The sequence below is a fragment of the Schistocerca serialis genome, chromosome 8 (assembly GCF_023864345.2).
Source record: "Schistocerca serialis cubense isolate TAMUIC-IGC-003099 chromosome 8, iqSchSeri2.2, whole genome shotgun sequence".
Taxonomy (NCBI): domain Eukaryota; kingdom Metazoa; phylum Arthropoda; class Insecta; order Orthoptera; family Acrididae; genus Schistocerca; species Schistocerca serialis.
In genome coordinates, this window is record NC_064645.1 from 295,780,153 (window position 1) to 295,800,135 (window position 19,983).

General features: G+C 42.6%; 1 protein-coding gene across 1 annotated transcript in view; it reads left to right on the forward strand.

Annotated features, from left to right (window-relative positions):
* Positions 1–404: 404 nt before the first annotated feature.
* The window catches only part of LOC126416144 (NACHT domain- and WD repeat-containing protein 1), a 613,147-nt gene continuing 593,568 nt past the window's right edge, over positions 405–19,983 (forward strand). The window contains exon 1 of the mRNA XM_050083692.1: positions 405–726. The gene's annotated coding sequence lies outside the window, so the exon portion shown is untranslated. The remainder of the gene's footprint in view (positions 727–19,983) is intronic.

Genomic DNA, 19,983 nt, shown 5'->3' on the forward strand with positions numbered 1-19,983 from the left:
TATTTTGCTACGTTTTTGAACTTCCACTGATATGAGTGTGAGTCCTCAATCCTTCCTGGTCATGGTGACAAAGTGTTATGAATTTATTTGTAAAAGTATAGACAGTAGAAATTAAAATGTCCTGTGGTGACTCTCCTGCTCCAAGTCGGCTCATTTGACGTTCTACCCCCCTTAAAGGTGTAGACGTAGGTATCAGAACAAGGATCGAGCAGACGGTTGCAACTGCCACGGGCTGTGACCTAGTAGCGTGGGCCGCTCGAAAGACAAGTAGGCGCTGCTCGCGAAATGCCGGTTGGCGCGACCGCGCAACGGCGGCGGCGCGAGGTTGGCAGGCCTGCGCGGCGCACCGGTCGCGTGCCCGGCGGGCCTGTGCGCCGGCACTCGGTGTGCGCACGCCGGCCAGTGAGCACCCGCCAGCGCGCACCTGCCGCAGCGCCGCCAACTCCGCCGCACCGCTGCGCCGGTTATTTCCGTCGCCGGCAGTTCGCGACTCTGCCACCGAGTCGCTTCAGGTCGCCTCCCCAGTGTTAAGTGTGGTCGCGCGCCCCGGATACAGACAGTGTTGGTTTGCGACGCTGAGCGGATCGTGACCGCTCTTTCTCCGGTACCGAGTTCGAGTCCAGTGACGGCATGACGGACTGCAGCGGCGGCGGTGACCGGTGAGCGACGAGTGGGCCCTGAGGCTCTCTGGCTGGCTGCGACCAATGCAAGTACTCCTCCTTGCAGGTACTAAACTGTTACTACTTTTAGTCCTGTCGTAGATGTTCTTCTCTGATCTCAGTCGTTTATCCAAATGAAATCTGAAATGTAGGCTCAAACACTCACAATACAAAAGCACTAATCTATCGTGTTCAGAAAATATGCCCACAAAATAAACTACACTCCATGCGAAGGATTTACGTATGTTAATACATGCAAAGTCTTCACAGCGGTGTCAACACTGTATAAATATAAAGTGGTTAAACACACAAACAAAAGTAAATAAAAGCTTCTTGGTTGCTTTAGTTGTAACCCTGTTCACTTCTTAAAACGGAGCTCAGAAGAGGATCTAGTTATAACGGAAGTGATCACGAAATTTTTATTTGTATTTGTGTATGTTTTTATCTTCATACAATAACACGGCCATCAGGGGCTCCACGCACGAACATTCGTAAATGATTCAAATATGATGAAGATTCTAGTGTGTAGATATTTCTGATGAGGAAAGCATGTACCTTCGAAATACGAGAAATTAGAGTTTTTGCATTGTGGGTGCGCTAGCCTACTTTTTTAGCTTTGAAGCTGAGTATAGCCACAGTCTCACATACAGTCATGGATAAAATAAAATTTTGTAGTCTGTAGAACGTCATACAAGGAATGCACTGAAGGGATTCGAGCGTTTCACGTGTAAATATACAACAATATTTGTCAGAATGGGTGCTAGATTCTTGTATTTTTTAAATATTTCTGTCAATTCTTCACACTGATCAGTTGACTTTTACGTCAAATACGTTCATGACATTTGCATAATTAGTGTTTCTGGAGTAATGTTTAACTGAATGGCAGTATAAGCTTTTTCCTTTTACATTAAGCAGGATGTTTACAGTAATAACTTGCCATGTCTCAAGTTCGAAGGGACTATCAGAACATTTAATTAATATGCTGGCTTTAAGGTTCTACAAGTTGCGTAAGAAATAGTTTCGTCTCAAAATAAACCCATATATCATTATCTAAATTTTTTGTACATCAATACTTTCAACTGTTCTCCCAATAGGTAAAAAAGTTTCGCTGGAAACGAAAACAATTTTTTGTGATTCCTGGTGACTGTACCGAATTTCATACTACCTTAGTTTCTGTTTGCGTTCACTTATCCATGAAGAAAAGTACAGAGACGAAGCATCACCAGTTTGTTTCAAAAAGGCGTGAAAACAAATCGTTGTAATAAGAACTGTTCCTTCCCCGAACATGACATAAAAATAAATGTGTGGTGTGGTGATAGTTCTGCTGTGTGAGCCGCGTTTTAATAGACTTCTCTGCAAATTAAACTTTTTGATGATGTCATTTGGGACAATAATGTGTCTAAAGCATAATTTCTTACTTGATTTTACTTTCACTAATTTACTAATTATACAGTCTTCCCTCGGGAGGGGAAATCGGTTTTTTGTCGTTCCTCCAATATATGAAAAACTATTAGGAGTTAAATAGCTTTATGATTCGAAATACGATCATTTTTTTCTTTTTTTTTCTTCATTGGATGTCGGCGGTTCCCGTAAACGTTTGACGAAAGTCTGGTACCGTTGTAAATGATTCTAGTGCACAAATCTTTCTCTGTCTTCCTTTTTATCAACATATATATATTGCATGAAACACTGTTGTTCAAGCTGCGCCAATTGTTTTGAATGATGCAAATTTTAAGGTTCTGTGAAATGTCCAACCTGCTCCCTAAAATATTAGGGTAAAAGTTTTTAACGTACCGTCAGGTTCGCTGATTTATCCGTGCCTTCTTAAAAGGGAGCCAGCCAACCATTCGTATGTCGCCATTTTATAATCCTTCGTGTATTACTCAGTACTAGAAAAAAGAAAAAAATCTTCGAACATTTGGTTGAATTTACAGGATTTTGCAGATTGTGTAAATGTGCAAAAGTACGAGTTGACGCGATTGAGATTGAGAAGGATGGGTGCTGTTTTAAGCAACATTGGATATCATACCTTTTAATCTTGCACATATTTTAACCTCACTCGCCTCTAGTTTAGTAAGTATGATGGTAACTCCATAATTGCAGCGTTCTAAATCCCACACACACACCTTCTTTTGACAATTTTTTACTTTTACAGCAGGTAAGAAGTAACATTTGTCTGCTGATGTTTCTCTAATAATTTTCTATTCTAAATGTATCTTTTATTCGTTTTCATCTAGGTCATCAGCAGTAGTTCCTCGTAAAAAGTGGTGACTGTCCAAATAAAAAAACCTGTTAGTCTACAGGTCTGCGCCATTAGCTTTTACCACATTGTAAAACTTTCATCGTGTGCTGTCTTCTTTTAATCTCGGCGGCTGCTTTTCTCTATTAGTGACAGAAATAGACGTGGACGAGCTGGACAAGCGCCAGCGGTTAACAAATACAAGATTTCTTCACTTTGCTAACGAAACGTGGAGAGGAAATATTGTTTCCGCGGTTCCGTACATTTCTCGTAATGCACGACTGTGGTACCTGCTGGCAGCAGAGAACGTATTACTGCGATGATATCTAGCCAGAATGCGCAGGTTCATGCCGATCTGTTTTATTTTATACCAAGTATTAAGGGGAGCAACATACCTGTTGAAATTCGTTCTATATTCCACAGGTATTCTTTCTCCTCCTCGGTCGATTTACATTCCACCCTCACTCCTAACAAGTTAAAAGAGCTTTTACGCTAGACGTAATGTTTATTTTTCCTTCCTGTGTGGTTCTGTGTGACACATCGGAGAGTTAATGCCTTTCAGCTCATCTTAAAGGGAAAGAGACTAACTAGATGGCAGGACTTTGCGCGAGGGGCAGAAGTGTTCATGAAATGTATATTACGTGACAGTTTTGTCGTTGCTAAGCTGAATAAATGACATTTAGAAAGTTACCTCATAACTCCCGCTGAGAGATTAGTGGAGAAGAAGCACTTCTCCAAGGCAGATGAAAGAATTTTCTCAGCGAGTTAGGGAATGTTTTAAAGGAAAGGTACTCGAAAGGAGCACGAGGAATATAAAACAGCAACATCCAACCGACGGAAATCACAAGAATAGGGACTGAAGACCACGGAGATATCTGGCCGATCATCAGCCTGAAACAATCATCGTGTGTTGCCTACTGGGAGCTCCAGCGTCACTCTAAATAGAAATATGTTACATATTTTAACGTATACACCGGGTGGTTGTAACGAACGTGCAGCTACTATCATAGATCCAGTGTGCGCTGTACTTATCGTATGTCAACGAAATTTGGTACATATGCTACTGCAGGGCCGATTTACAATGGAAAAAAATTGCTCCAATTTTGGCCACAGGTACAAACCTGGAGCTATACAGCATTTTGCTGACTTTTGCGGTGCTCATATTGAACAAACTGCTTGTAGTGGTTAATAATATCAACATTATGCATTTCACATTTGTTGACCTTTTGTGCCGACGTCCCGCTCCTAATTCATTACATTTGGAAACATCTCTATACGACTTTCTTGCATTCACAGCACCAGATTGGCACCTGGTGGCCAAAATTTAAACTTTTTTTTTTTTTCAGCATGAAGCATATCTACCAAGTTTCGCTGCCATATGATAATACAGCACATACTGGACCCCTAAGAATAGCTGCACTTAAACTGTAATATAGCCACCTGTCATTATAGACACTTTTAGCTAGCTATACGCAAGCTAGCTATACCACAATCGACAGATAAGTATTATTTTCTATTAAGTGCTCGTTAAGCTTTTATGTCACATCACAAGAAGGGGAGCACATACAAATGACGTCCATTTTCCACACACAAAAGTGATGTGCCATTACACTATACGTACATAAGGATATTTCAAAATAGACCAGCTCGTTTCGTGTAAAGCACAGCGCACTAGCTTTCGAGACAGGGAAGTGAGCCAGACCGAGCTCGAATCCGCGAGCCAGATTAACGACGATGGTTTGGTACACCGGTCCACGCATGGTTTTAGTCAGTTCTTTTGGGCAAATACTAGGCTAATTTCCAAATTCCGTCTCAGAGAATACGAAACACTTAACAGTTAAATGCAGTGACGTACGAAACAACGTTCACTCGATTTACAAACTGCGCACTCGACTTCACTCACTTTGTTTGCCTGACGACTTTAGCGTCAGAAAGGGAATCTTACCACAAAAGTTACATAATAAAAATAGAATTTTCCAAACCCCGGAAAAACTGGACTCCGTACTAGACGGGTAAAAACTATGGAAAAGAAGAATAATATACACGATATTTCAAAGTGGTAACGAACAGCTCCACAATATATTGTAGAGAGCAGCTGCAAGGGAACGTCGTGCATGACAGTAACGACATAAATACCACGTTGAACGAAGGTACACACTGAAAATTCATGGGATAGCGATACGCACATATCCAGATGGCGGTAGTATGACGTACACAAGATAAAAAAGGGCAGTGTCATCTGTACTCATGTGAGTCGTGTGAAAAGGTATCCGACGTGATTATGGCTGCACGACCGGGATCAACAGACTCTGAACACGGAATAGTAGATGGAGCTAGAACTATGGGACGTTTCATTTTGGAAATCGTTAGGGAATTCAATATTGCGAGATCAACGGTATCAACAGTGTGCCGAGAATAACAAATTTTAGGCATTACCTCTCAAAAATTGTTCAAATGGTTCCGAGCACTATGGGACTTAACATCTATGGTCATCAGTCCCCTAGAACTTAGAACTACTTAAACCTGACTAACCTAAGGACATCACACAATACCCAGTCATCACGAGGCAGAGAAAATTACCTCTCACCAAGGACAACACAGAGGCCGACGGCCTTTACTGAACAACCGAGGGCAGAGAGGTAACACTGCGTGAAATAACCGCCGAAATCAGTGTGGGGCGTACGACGAATGTATCCGTTAGGACAGTGCGGCGAAATGTGGCGTTAATGGGCTACGGCATCAGAAGTGCGTCACGAGTGCTTTTGCTAACATCACGACATCGGTTGCAGCGACGCACCTGAGCTCGTGACCATATCGGTTGGCCCATAGACGACTCGAAAATCTTGACCTGGTCAGATGAGTCCCAATGCAGTTGGTACAGTATGAGTATGATGCAGACCCTACGAAGCCATGGACCCAGGTTATCAACAAGGCACTGTGCAAGCTTGTGGTAGCTCCATAATGGGTTGGACTGTGTTTGCATGCAATGGAATGGGCCCTCGGTTATGTTCGGCTACTTTGAGACTATTTTCAGACTTTCGTGGACTTCAAGTTCCCAAATAACGATGGAATTTTAATGGATGACAAGGCGCCATGACACCGGGCCACAGTGGTTCGCGGTTGGTTTGCAGGACATTGTGGATAATTCGAGCGAATTGTTTGACCACCCAGATCACCCGACGTGAATCCCATCGAACATTTATGAGACACAAAATCCTGCACCGACAACAGTAATGGACGGCTATAGAGGCAGTATAGCTCTATATTTCTACAGGGGACTTCCAACGATTGCTTAGTCCATGCCACGTCGAGCTTCTTCATGACGCTGGGCTGAAGGAGGTCCGACATGTTATTAAGAAGTATCCCATGACTTTTGTCACCTCAGTCTGAATCAGGGAGTACTCTTATACTGGCCCAATGACATCATATTTAGATACATTACACTATCCGAACAGGCCTCGGAAGGCCTACCGGTACCGACCGACAATCGTATCAACCTCAGCCCAAAAGAATCATCGAGTGCCGATATGGAGGGGCATGGGGTCAGCCCATCGGTCTGCCGCCCGCTGTCGCTACTTCTCAATCAAAAAGCTCCTCAAGTTAGCACCCTTTGCTAAGAGGGCACGGCAGACCTAGACGGTTACCCATCGAAGTGTTGGTCACGTCATCTGGTGATTAGCTTCGATCAACAGATGGGAACCGCTGTACCCACGACTGCATGGGCGTTGGATAACTACGTCAGCTGGTTGCTGTGAAATCATTTTTAATACATATTAGCTAGTATCGTTGTTTTGTATACCGGCTGTTATGACTGTTGCGTACAGTGGAGGACTAAATAAATGTAAAGCAACACCACGCTTTTTACACTGCCATGTACTTTCATTTATTTTTCCTCTGCGAATGCAGCTTGTCATTTGATGTGAATGGATTAAGAGAAACGTCTATGAGCAGGCCTACCAACCCTGCTGTTCTTTCTCTGAGGCTGTTACAATGCTGTAGCTTCTGAAACAGAAGAGTCTGACAAGGACGTGGTTTGACAGGATACACACATCTTTTAAAAATGTTCATGCAGTAAGGCATCTTCACATGTCCGCGTCAGTTGACTGTACACTAGTATCAGGATTACTACACGGCCGGAACTGACAGGTCAAACACTACCAGTAATTCTGTTTGTTCCTTTTACTGTAAACTTAATCAATAATATCTATTGAGACAAGCTTGTTTTTTGTGTCCTGGCAACAACAGCTTGTAATTTATGTCTCCATTATTTTACTTTTCTATTTGTGTTTCTTTTCTCTCCATTGAAGAACATTATCGACTACTTCAAAGCTGTATTATCGCTTACGGATGTCAAGTAATTGTTGCCACGTCCAGTATGGACGATGGTGCCCCGTAACTGCACTCAATTTATTACCACAGTTTTCCATAACATTTTGACGTGGCCTGTGTATTAGAGCGGGTGAGAGACTGGAGAGGAGGTTACGACAAAGTAACAACCCACTCATCCAGTACACTGAACACGTTTTTTCTGCTTTTCGAGACCACAAGAGGTAGGACTGTAGCTATAGCTACAGGAATAACGAGCTAGGAATATATAGGATGTCCCTCCTACGAGCCGTCGGGCTCATTTTCTCTGATATTTCGGCAGATGTTTGCACTTTCATGTTAGGCAACGGACGAGTTATGGCGCCTTGAAAATATTCTAAGTTCGGAGTTGGCGTGGCCGCACGAGCCGCTCGGCAATGCGGGGATCGTCAGCGGCTCATCAGCAGCTGCGTGGTGCCGAACATTAGCCGGAGCAAGAGGAGTAGCCACAGCGCGTGGTCCAGGCCGACCGCTTGGCTGGGAATTCCATGTTGATGCTGTGTCGAGGAATGGGCTTTGCGTTGATGAAGGAGAGTTGTATGCAGGAAGTGCCCAAGATGGCAGACTTTGTGAAACCATAATGGCAGACATTTCACAGTTCGTGTAGAAATTAATAATAGCCAGAGGAATCATGATACCTTAAAAAGAAACATGTACATTACCATTACTTGCACGACGATTCTGATGGTGTAATCAGATTTTCAATATCTTTATTAGTTTAAAGCTTAGTATCTGACTGTAAATTACACAAGTAACACCCAGCAATGAATTCCGAAAATCTAAACAGTTCGTCCGATTCTGTCGATCGACGTGTCTTTAGAAAGCTATTAGGGTAAACCTAAATTAGTATGAATTACAGGCATGTAACTTGAATAGTCACGAGTTATTGGAGATCAAAGTGGACGATTACTGTTGATTGCGTCAGGCCATAAGTAGTACACAGTTACACGAAGAAAAGGTAGCAGCATGCTTATATTTATTCGTCTATGTCTTTGTTAATATGCGATATATACTATTCATGTGAAATAGGTCAAATATTAACTGTGTTTTAGAAAGCACAGAGACATTAGGCTACTGGCCTACTTTTGTTTCTATTCCTTTGATATATGTTTATTTGATTTGTTTATGTATTTAATGATGTATGTTAGAGTGTGTTTATGGTCCAGCTATAGGAACATTTATTTAATTTCAAGATATTTAAATGTAAATCCAGTATTTTGTATGTGTTTCAATATGTTTGTGAGTGTACATTGGCTTGGAGACATGGCCGGAGCGCTCTAGCCAATCGTAGCACTTGTTGCAACGGTAGGCGACTACCGAAGTCAATGGAGAGACTGGGTGGAAGCGGCGGAGGAGCAGCGGGTCGCACGGGACACGGGAGTGCTGGACGGGAAGGCGCGAAGGACGGCCGCAGGAAATACTTGGAGAGTGTCGAGCAGTTTGCGCGTGATTGCGAGAGATGGAAACATTTCGTAGTGCCGACTTGTGCACTTGTGAGATTTCTGTGGCTTCTGCAGTGAAGACGTAGTATGCGTTCAGAAGTGAAGATCTCGCGAGCTATGTTGTTTCTCACAACTAATTACGTGAAGTAGGAATCTATTGTTTCCCTGTTACTCGACTTATATTTTACCGGGTGATCAAAAAGTCAGTATAAATTTGAAAACTGAATAAATCACGGCATAATGTAGATAGAGAGATAAAAATTGACACACATGCTTGGAATGACATGGGGTTTTATTAGAACCAAAAAAAAGTTCACAAAATGTCCGACAGATGGCGCTGGACAGCAAAACGTCAGTGACTGTTCATGTCAATCGTCATGCTTGCCCTCCCAGGTCTCCAGACCTCAGTTCGTGCGATTATTGGCTTTGGGGTTACCTGAAGTCGCAAGTGTATCGTGATCGACTGACATCTCTAGGGATGCTGAAAGACAACATCCGACGCCAATGCCTCACAATAACTCCAGACATGCTTTACAGTGCTGTTCACAACATTATTCCTCGACTACAGCTATTACTGAGGAATGATGGTGAACATATTGAGCATTTCCTGTAAAGACCATCATCTTTACTTTGTCTTACTTTGTTATGCTAATTATTGCTATTCTGATCAGATGAAGCGCCATCTGTCAGACATTTCTTGAACTTTTGTATTTTTTTGGCGCATTCGGGAGGACGACGGTTCAATCCCGTCTCCAGCCATCCTGATTTAGGTTTTCCGTGATTTCCCTAAATCGTTTCAGGCAAATGCCGGGATGGTTCCTTTCAAAGGGCACGGACGATTTCCTTCCCCATCCTTCCCTAACCCGAGCTAGCGCTCCGTCTCTAATGACCTCGTTGTCGACGGGACGTTAAACAACACTAACCTAACCTAACCTACTTTTTGGTTCTAATAAAACCCCATGTCATTCCAAGCATGTGTGTCAATTTGTACCTCTCTATCTACATTATTCCGTGATTTATTCAGTTTTCAAATTTATACTGACTTTTTGATCACCCGGTATTTAATAGCTGGACCATCGATACCAATAGGTGTTTTACAGTAATAAATGACATTCTTAAAAGTACTTCTGCTATCGTACTCATAATTTAAAGTCGTTAAAATAGTACCCGTAGATTTTATTTAATTGCATTCTTTCATTTATAAATTTCGATGTTACATTCAAAATTCGCGATCGCCGAGTGATAGGAAGCTTCGACTATTCAATTCATGTGTGTATTCATATTGTATATTCTACACTCAGCAGTATTTGGCATGTATTGCGGCAACTACGTATTCCAGCCCATAGACAACGAAACAAGCCAAAACTTTTAATACTTCAACTATGAGTCTCAGGGTACGTAGTTGAGGGCCATCATTTCGATATTTGAAAGACCGCAAGTGAGTAGCTGGAGTGATTCCAAAAGATTTCAGCTGATCATGTCTTTCATGCGACACCGAGTGTAGACGGAAAGCGTCGGTTTGTTTCCCGTTACAAATAAAATGGTTTTTAATGCAAAATTTTAAGAGCCCATTCCATAGAGCGGTCCCATACTAGTCTAGCGCGACGTTCCTTTTTTGTATTAACAGGAACAGTAAAACAGGAAGAACAACCACTACTCCAGGGCGATTGAACAATGCACAACGGTGGCAGTCTGTGCGACCCAGGGCGGTGTTGGAGTACTGGTTATTCTTCATCTCTTACTGTTGCTGGTAAAGAAAACGAATAACGCAGTAGACTAATTTGGTTTCTTTCTGTTGAATGGACACGTAAAATTCCACTGTAAAATCATTTTATTTGCAACGGGACGACAGTGGTCGCCGCACGAAAGACATGATGAGCAGTGTTTGCTTTGGGCTGACTCCAGCTACACATTACAAAAACGAAATTGCAAATATCTGCTGAAACACCACAGAAAATGCGCCTGACGACTCTTAGCAGGGACACACGCTGTAATGAGTGGACCTCAGATTTTCAAATTCCTTCAAGGATTCAATGTTCCATCACATACAGAGATGTATCTCACTGTGGCAACGATAGCATAAGCAATGATACAGTACGTAAAAGAAGATAAAAATCTAATAGTCTTGGGGGACTGGAATGCAGCTGTAGGGGAAGGAGTAGAAGAAAAGGTTACAGGAGAATATGGGCTTGGAACAACGCACGAGAGAAGAATTGAGTTCTGCAATAAATTTCAGCTGGTAATAGCGAATACTCTACTCAAGAATCACACGAGGAGAAGATGTACTTGGAAAAGTCCGGGTGATTCAGAAAGATTTCAATTATATTACGTCATGGTCAGTCAGAGATTCCGAAACCAGGTACTGGATTGTAAGGCATAGCCAGGACCAGATCTCAGATCACAATATAATAGTGATGAAGAGTACGCTGACGTTAAAGAGATTAGTCACGAAGAATCAATACGCAAAGAAGTGCGATACAGAAGTACTAAGAGATGACGAAATACTTTAAGACTATAGTTACAGCAATAAAGAATAGCTCACTAGGCAGTACTGCTGAAGAGGAATGGACAAGACTAAAAAGGGCAGTCACAGAAGTTGGAAAGAAAAACATAGGTACAAAGACGGTAACTGCGGAGAAACCTTGGGAAATAGAAGAAATACTTCGATGGAAAAAGGAAATACAAAAATGTTCACACAAATTCAGGAATACAGAAATACAAGTCCCTGAGGAATGAAATAAATAGGAAGTGCAGCGAAGCTAAGACGAAATGACTGCATGAAAAATGTGAAGACATCGTAAAAAGAAATGATTGTCGGAAGGACTGACTCAGCACACAAGAAAGTCAAAATAATCTTCGGTATCAAGAGTGGTAACATTAAGAGTGCAACGGGAATTTTTCTGTTAAATGCAGGGTAGATTTGTCTGATGTGAAGAAGGGGGAACAGGGCTCGATTTAGAAGAGATAGGGGATCCAGTATTAGTCAGAATTTAAGAGAGCTCTGGAGGACTCAAGATCAAATAAGGCAGAAGGGACTATTCATCTTGGTGTGTAGAATGTATGAGTATGGCGACATACCATCTGACTTACTGCAAAATATCATCCACACAATTCCGAAGACTGCAAGAGCTGACAAGTGCGAGAATTATTTCACAGTCAGCCTAACTACACATGCAGCCAAGTTGCTGACAGGAATAATGTACAGAAGACAGGAAGGAAAATTGAGAATGTGCCAGATCAGTTTGGCTCTAGATAAGGTAAACCCACCAGAGAGGCAATTCTGACGTTGCGGTTGATAATGGAAGCAAGACTAAAGAAAAATGAAGACACGTTCGCAGGATTTGTCGACCTGAAAAAAAGGTTCAACAATGTAAAATGGTTCAAGATGTTCGAAATTCTGAGAAAAATAAGGGTAAGCTGTAGGGAGTGACGGGTAATATACAATCTGTACAAGAGCCAAGAGGGAATAATAACTGCGGAAGACCAAGAACGAAGTGCTCGGATTAAAAAGGGTGTAAGATATGGTGTAGTCTTTCCCTCCTGCTGTTCAATCTGTACGGCTTAAAAGCAATGATGCAAGTAAAAGGAGTGGGATTAAAATTCAAGTTGAAAGGATATCAGTGATATGATTCGCTGATAACATTGCTATCCTGAGTGAAAGTGAAGAAGAATTGCATGATAAGCTGAAGGGAATGAACAATCTAATGAGTATTTCTGCTACCTAGGCAGCAAAATAACCAATGACGGACGAAGCAAAAAGCACTGCCAAAAAAGGCGTTCGTGGCCAGGAGAAGTCTACTCGTATTAAACATATGCCTTAATTTGAGGAAAATAATTCTAAGAATGTACGTCTGTAGCACAGCATTGTACGGTATTGAAACATGTACTGTTGGAAAATCAGAACGGGGGAGAATCGAAGCATTTGAACTGTGCTACTACAGGCGAATGTTGAAAATTAAGTGGACTGATAAGGTAAGGAATGAGGAGATTCTGCGCAGAATCAGAGAGGAAAGGAATATGCGGAAAACACTTACAAGGAGAAGGGACAGGATGATAGGACATCTGCTAAGACATCAGGGAATGATTTCCATAGTACTAGACGGAGGCGTAGAGGGCAAAAACTGTAGAGGAAGACAGAGATTGGAAAACATCCAGCCAATAATTGAGGGCGTAGGTTGTAAGTGCTACTCTGAGATGAAGAGGTTGACGCAGGAGAGGAATTCGTGGCGGGCCGCATCAAGCCAGTCAGAAGACTAATTAAATTATTGTGCGATTATTGTGCCTATGCCTGACTCCAATTACCGTTCCCGTGTGAATACTAGGTGGCAGGCCATGCACTCTACAGTTCTTCATTTACAGACTACAATCCCTTAGTATTCTTCTTTCGTCAGTGGTGTCCATACAATGTGATCATCACGTTATGACATGACTGGTGGTTAAAAAGAACTGTACCGGAAGGTACCGCAAGGACGGAAAGATTTCTGGACGGCAGCAGCTTCTCGAACGTGAGGTCTTCTGTGATAACTCCTCGTTTCATTATGGGAACTGTCCAGCCATCAGAACAATTATCGCATCGAACGACCTATCTGTCTGCGAAAATGAACACTAATGAGCCAAAACATGGTAACCACCTGTTTAACTCCAAATAAAACTAGTCATTTCCAGAGAGTTTTTCAAGTCTCAAATATGTGTCATGTATATGTGGAGACTAAAGAGACGAATGAAAATTTGTACCAAGACCAGGATTCGAACATAGGTCTCATGCTCACTAGTGAGGTGTGCTAACCACTTACACCAGTGGGAGGCGGAAATAGGAATTTTGAGCCGGGGGAGGGGGGGGGGCGTCCTAGGGTAGCCAATGCAGTTGTGCATGCTGTTCGGCTTTAGGGGGAATACCAAGTGGGCTGAGTGGTGAATGGTAATTAGGAGTACCGCATAATTGCAAAAGTGTCGCCAGTGCAGAATTTTTTGCACCAACTGACCTCTCAATTAGGTCTCATAAATGTTCGATAGGATTCATATGGGGCAATCTGGGTGGACATATCATTGAATTGCACAGAATGTTCTTCATACCAATCGTGAACAACTGTGGCTATACTACATGGCGCACTGTCATCCCCAAAAATTCCATCGTTGTCTAGCAAGTCCATGAATGGCTGCAAATTGTCTCCAGGTAGCCGAACATAACCATTTCCATTCAATAATCGGTTCAGTTGGACCGGAGGAAAGTCCATTCCATGTAAACACTTTGGACACACCACCACCTTGCAAAGTGGCTTGTTGACAACTTGGGTCGCTGCCCTCGTGGGATCTGCGCCATACCCGAACCATACCAGCTCTGAAATTGGGACACATCTGAGTAGGCCATTGTTTTTCAGCCGTTTGCCGATATGGACACGACCCAGGTGTGTTTACAGAGCTTTGAGCTGGGTGCAGAGCAGATGTGACCTATCGTTCGATTCTGGAGGGGGAGGGGGAGGTGACATCATTCATGACATCAGTACTCAGTACACCGCTTTAGCAAATCTTCCAATAAATAGTAATTTAGAGAAATTCGTCTTTTGAAAAGCAGTTATCCAAAAATTTGAGAAGTCCTGTGCCATGCAGTTGATTTAAGAAAGAGCGGGTGGCCAGCTGGAAGTCGTGCATTTTCATTTGAATACTATGATGTTTAGCGTATACTTACATCCATACACCTTACACACGACTGTTTTAGATAAACTGTCGTTACCTAAAAGTTAAACATAAATTCATTTTTTAAAAAGTACATCAGACAGTTGGCTACCATCATTGCCGATGCTTTGCTGAAGACGATCACGGAAACTCCTCATCACGTTCTCAATCATTTCTTAAGGACTGGCGTTTATCCCTTCCCGAAATGCGGCTTTCAACCCGTCAGTACTGTTGAGTCACTTGAAAAAACTTTGTTCTTGAGACCTGAGTTTCTCCTGGCTTACAAAATTTTCAAACAACTGACGGGAATTCAGCCAGGTAAAGTTTACAGCGACCTCCGGTATTTGTTCTTGAGGTTACCCCGTAAAAAATATCAGGACTGAGATATCAGGTGATCACGCCGCCCATGGGATATCAACCAACCGTGAGCGTATTCTATCTGGAAAGCTACACTTCACTGTAGACGTTGAATTGCGGGATGTTTGGGCTGTAGCCATATCGTGCTGAAACCACATTGCGTAACAATGCAATGTCTCTGCAGCTGTGGAATGAAGAAACAATCAATCGTGGCCGCATACGACTCTAAACTCGAGTTGGCCAGCCGTTGTTGTCTTCAAAACAATATGGTCCAACGATTCTTCCAATGGACTGTTGAACAGCACACCACAAAACGACCTTTGTGTTGAAGGTGCCCTTTTCATGAATGAGATGCAGCTTTGTATCTGAGTGAATCGCAAGTTGTATTTATTAACAGACCAATTCAGATGAAAGTTTGCCTCATCATACATTACAAGATTTGTCAGAGATGCGTCATTCTGATCAGCTCTGTCCAGTCACGTTGGGTCGAAGTTGCGCCTACTAACTTTATCTCTCGGCCGTAATTTTTAACGAATTTAGAGTTCATAGGAATGAAATTTTAAATCCTGTTTCACAATGTAAGGTGGCTTAATTATTCACGTATTGTAATCCTACATATTTTACTCATATTTTTTGGTCTAATACTACTCCCCAGGTCTAGTAATGTAATGAATGGGTAACTGAGATATTCATTTGATAATTCGTACTACTAGTTGCTAAATGCATATGTAATACCACGTATTGCCTTCGGACAAGTTAGGAACTGAATTAGTTGTTCACTTTGATTTGTGAGAAGTTGTATCTTTCCGTATATTCGGCTCACAAGCCTAGCAGAGAGAAACGGCGGAGGGACGCAAGCATTCGTCCTTCGCCACAGCCATAAACAAGTATCTTTAACTGGTCCTCGGGGAAGAAGCCGCCTCCACCCTTGAAATTCCATCGACTTGAGGCTGGCCATATTGACGCGATGGGAGGTGCGCGCCGGGCGGCTTGAAAGTGCTCGTGCAAAGGCGGAATGCTAACTTGAAGGAAAGTCTCCTTTACTTAAAGAAAGCGACAGTCGGAAGTTTTCCATGGGATCCACAAAACACAGCATCTCAACGGCAGCTCTGGTACGTGGCTACAAAGACAGTTAGCCTCTGCCCACAAAATAAACAAAAAGTCTCACTCTTGCTGGCGCTCTGTCGAAATCTTGAAATTTCATTGGGGACAGTGGTCGCAATCTCGGATGGCGTTCGGAATCATTACCGTCACGGTTGGATGATTTGGATGACCTGGAGTTTTTCCAAAAACTGAGAGAGAAGATAGAATTTTTGTTTTTCACACTCTCTGCCTCCTGCCTCCTCGAACGACTGGCTTGCAGCACCTCTCGGGCCGCACACACGAAGTTGTGTCCCGTACGCTATTAACTGTAGCTCACAGCCGGCGCGCACGCACCCAACTACTGAAAGTTTATTTGGTGCGATTCGGCCAACAATGCTTTTCCGGGGAATAGTTCAGGGAGCGCACTATTTGTTAACTTTGCGGAGTCAGTCGTTTCGGTAACTGATGACCGAAATTAGTAGTCTGATTTGCAAGATGCTGTTTGCATCTCTGAATGGTGTTTGTTTGTCCCTATTGACTTTTCATTTGCACTTTCTGATATTCTCTCCGCTTGACTATTGGAAATATTCTTTTAAAAGTATGCATTTTCATTCAGTAGTTAGATGCCTCCATTAACTAATGTGTTGACGTGGGGTGGTTGACCTGTGTATTTCATGCATGACTAGAAACTTTCTGGTGTGATTACTCCTGCCATGAGACATTATCGGTTGCGCGACATGTTTCAGTACCTTTTAAAAAAAATCGCATAATTGCAGAGGGAGCTTTAATTTTTCATCTAATGGGTACACAGACCACAACCGCAACCACCCCATCTCACAACAGTCCTCCGCAAAGGCGTATTAGGGACTCCTAACATTCTGAAGCGGCGACGGATAGATCGCTGTGGATATCGTTGATGACTGCAAGGAATCGTCGGATGCTTTCCGGCGTCATTTCAGGTCCCTTATGCTTCACTTTGTTTACGGAACCCTTCTCACTCATTGTTTTGTCCATCTGGAGATTGTTATTCAGTCTGGAGTATGGAACTGGCGCCCTCTTCCACGACACCTGTCGCTTTGGACAGCCGCAACGCTCTGGACACGACAAAACTCCTCCACTTACTCAATTCGTTTCTACAACGGGCACCGTGGGCCACCCTGTACAAGAGCAAGACTCTTTTATAAATTAGCAAACTTCATCATTTATAAGGCATACCAGTGAAGTGTGCGCTCACTATTGTTAGTGCTTCTCTTAGCGCTACAATTGCTAACGAAGGTCTGCAGACTACGGCTCTATCAGCATGTAAACGCGGCAGTGGTGCGTCTTCGAATCTTTTCCGCCTGCATTCAGGAAGTTAAATTTTTTTTAATGTCTTTCCCTTTCTGTCCTGCCTTACTACTATAGTTTGTCTAATGTAATTGCAGCCTCGCGAATTGCGATTTCTTGTTCGGTCAACCTGAAAGCGAGCCTTTTCCTGTCTGGAGACTTCTTTGCTGCCTGTCAAGCAGTAAGGGCATAAATGCGAGTTAACCTTCAGGAAATTCCTATAATATGTTTCAGAATCTCTTGCCAATTTTCAAGACTTAGTTTTATGCTACTTTCTTCTTCGGAAGTAAGCTGAAAAACTGGAAATTGTACATAAAAATACAGAAACTTTTAGTGTGAACATTTTTCGTTAGGCTTTACCGTGAGTGTTAGTGATATTGAATGAAACAACTTCACTCTTGCCGGTTGCTTTCTAATTCCACAACAAGTTTCGTAGGTTTAAACCTCCATCATCAGGTGGATTTATGTAGATTAGTATGAGACGTTTGTGTTGCGTTGCAACAATAAGATAACTTGTGGCACTACCTAGTAAAAAGAAAAAGTAAGGAAGATTAGAGTTTAACGACCCGTCGACAACGAGGTCATTTGAGACGTAGAACAACCTCGGATTACGAAAGGATGGGAAAAGAAATAGGCCATGCCCTTTTGGAGTAACCACACACGTGTTTTCTTAAGCAGTTTTGGAAAAACACGGAAACCTAAATCTGGATAACGGGACAGGGATCTGAACCGTCATCTCCTGAACATGTCTAGTGTGCTAACCAGTGGGCCATCTTTCTCGGTCACTATTTCAGTATACGTCTTATAGTTTTGTGGAAGTCTCTGAATGAAAGGACGAACGAAAATATCAATGTGAAATAGAAATAAATAAAAATAAAAAACCTCGAGTTGTCACAGGTTTCTTTATCTGTTGTGCTACATCACATATAACATTATACTCTCAGAACACTGCAGGGCGCAAGGATAGCATCTAGTATCCCTGTAATGTTCATGAAGTGTTATGGTGTATATGATGTAACACGAAAAGATACGAACGTGTGACCATTTGAGGTATTTTGATACATATTCATTTTATTTTCGCATTTAGATTTTTGCTCATCCTACCACTCAAAATCCTGCACAGAAATATGAGCCATGTATTGAAATAGTGTTTTCTTTTTCTCTCTTCTAGATAGTTCAAATGGCTCTGAGAACTATGGGACTTAACAGCTGTGGTCATCAGTCCCCTAGAACTTAGAACTAATTAAACCTAACTAACCTAAGGACATCACACACATCCATGCCCGAGGCAGGATTCGAAACTGCGACCGTAGTGGTCGCGCGGTTCCAGACTGAAGCGCCTAGAACCGCTCGGGCACTTCGGCCGGCGGAAAACGAATCCATTAAGCTGGGATGGTCCTAAACTGTCCAAGAGTAGACAAGCAGGTAATGGAATGAGCATTAGACCTAAAATAATAGAGGCAAAGATTGTATTATGTAAACCGTGCAATGTGTGGCGTTGGCAATAGCGGCATACAGAGATTAGCTCAGGATACATTGAAAAGAAGAACGGCATCGAACCAATCGAAGGACTGATGACATAAGAAAAAGAAAAGAGTATTTCACATCAGAGATCCATGGACAATTACAACATGCTCAAAAATGCAAGGCTTCATCTTTTTGTCAGAACTGCGTATGATGCATGTGAAAGACATCAAAGGGCATCAAGGAACTTCACACACAAGCAATGTAGTAAAACGCACGTTCTGAAATAGCTGACATTTCATAAATTACTTCCTGCCAGAGCTTTTTCCTGGGATTTGAAATAAATTATAGATTTTGCTACATTACCTTCCAAGAAAACAACTAAACAGGTTGATGCCATGCAGTGAATAGCTTTCGTGTACAACACGAAGTAAAGACGACAGAAACGTTGTACAAGAGGATGAACTCAATGCAGCTAATTACCCGTTATATTAGTCCTGCACGACATATATCGATGGTCTTGAAACATGTACCGGTATCATGCTGGGGGAATTATTGTGATGGTTCTGTCACTTGCAGTATGCAGGGCGGTCAGAAACAGACTGAAAAGCTTATAGGGATGTTGCAGGGTAGGTTGTGCTGAGAAATAATTGTTACGAAACAAACTCGATACGATGCTCCGTTTCCGAGTGAATTACCATTGAATTTAGCCGATTAGGCCGTTGCGCGTAAATCCAAGCGGCCGGCAGCAGACGGTGTCGCCAAACGTGTACATCGTTTGGTTTCCTAAAATCCGACAACAGAGTGATACAAAAATGGCACATGGGACAATAGTGGGGATAGAACTAGAGCCAAAAGCTGACCAGTCTCTTGCGCTGACATCTACGCTACGAGAACAGCTGACACTAATAGTATCTGACGTATCGCTTGGATTTGCGCGCGCAGCGTCCTGAATGGCCAATTTCAGCGCTAAACAACTCGCAAACAACGCAATGTGTGGAATTTGTTTCGTCACAGCTACTTCTCAAAATAGTGTAGCCTGCAACAACCTTACAACGTTTTCAGGCTGTTTCTGACCACTCTACACACCCATGGTTTACCTCGCCGTTATGATGTAGGTCCCCTGTAATAGCGGACATCATTGCGAACTTGCACGCACGAAACATTTGTTGTAACTTCTATTGATATAAGCAAGGCATCTTCGTTGACTTCTGCTAATATTTTCATTCGCACTTTTGGATCTCGTGCGAGTGGTTTCTTGGAAGTGGAATGCGCACGTCCGTCAGGTCACCTTTCGCGTCATGGCGTGGGCGGCAGCTTGCGTCATAGATTTCGATTATCAGAGTTCGCATCCCAAGGCTAGAACCGGTGCGCG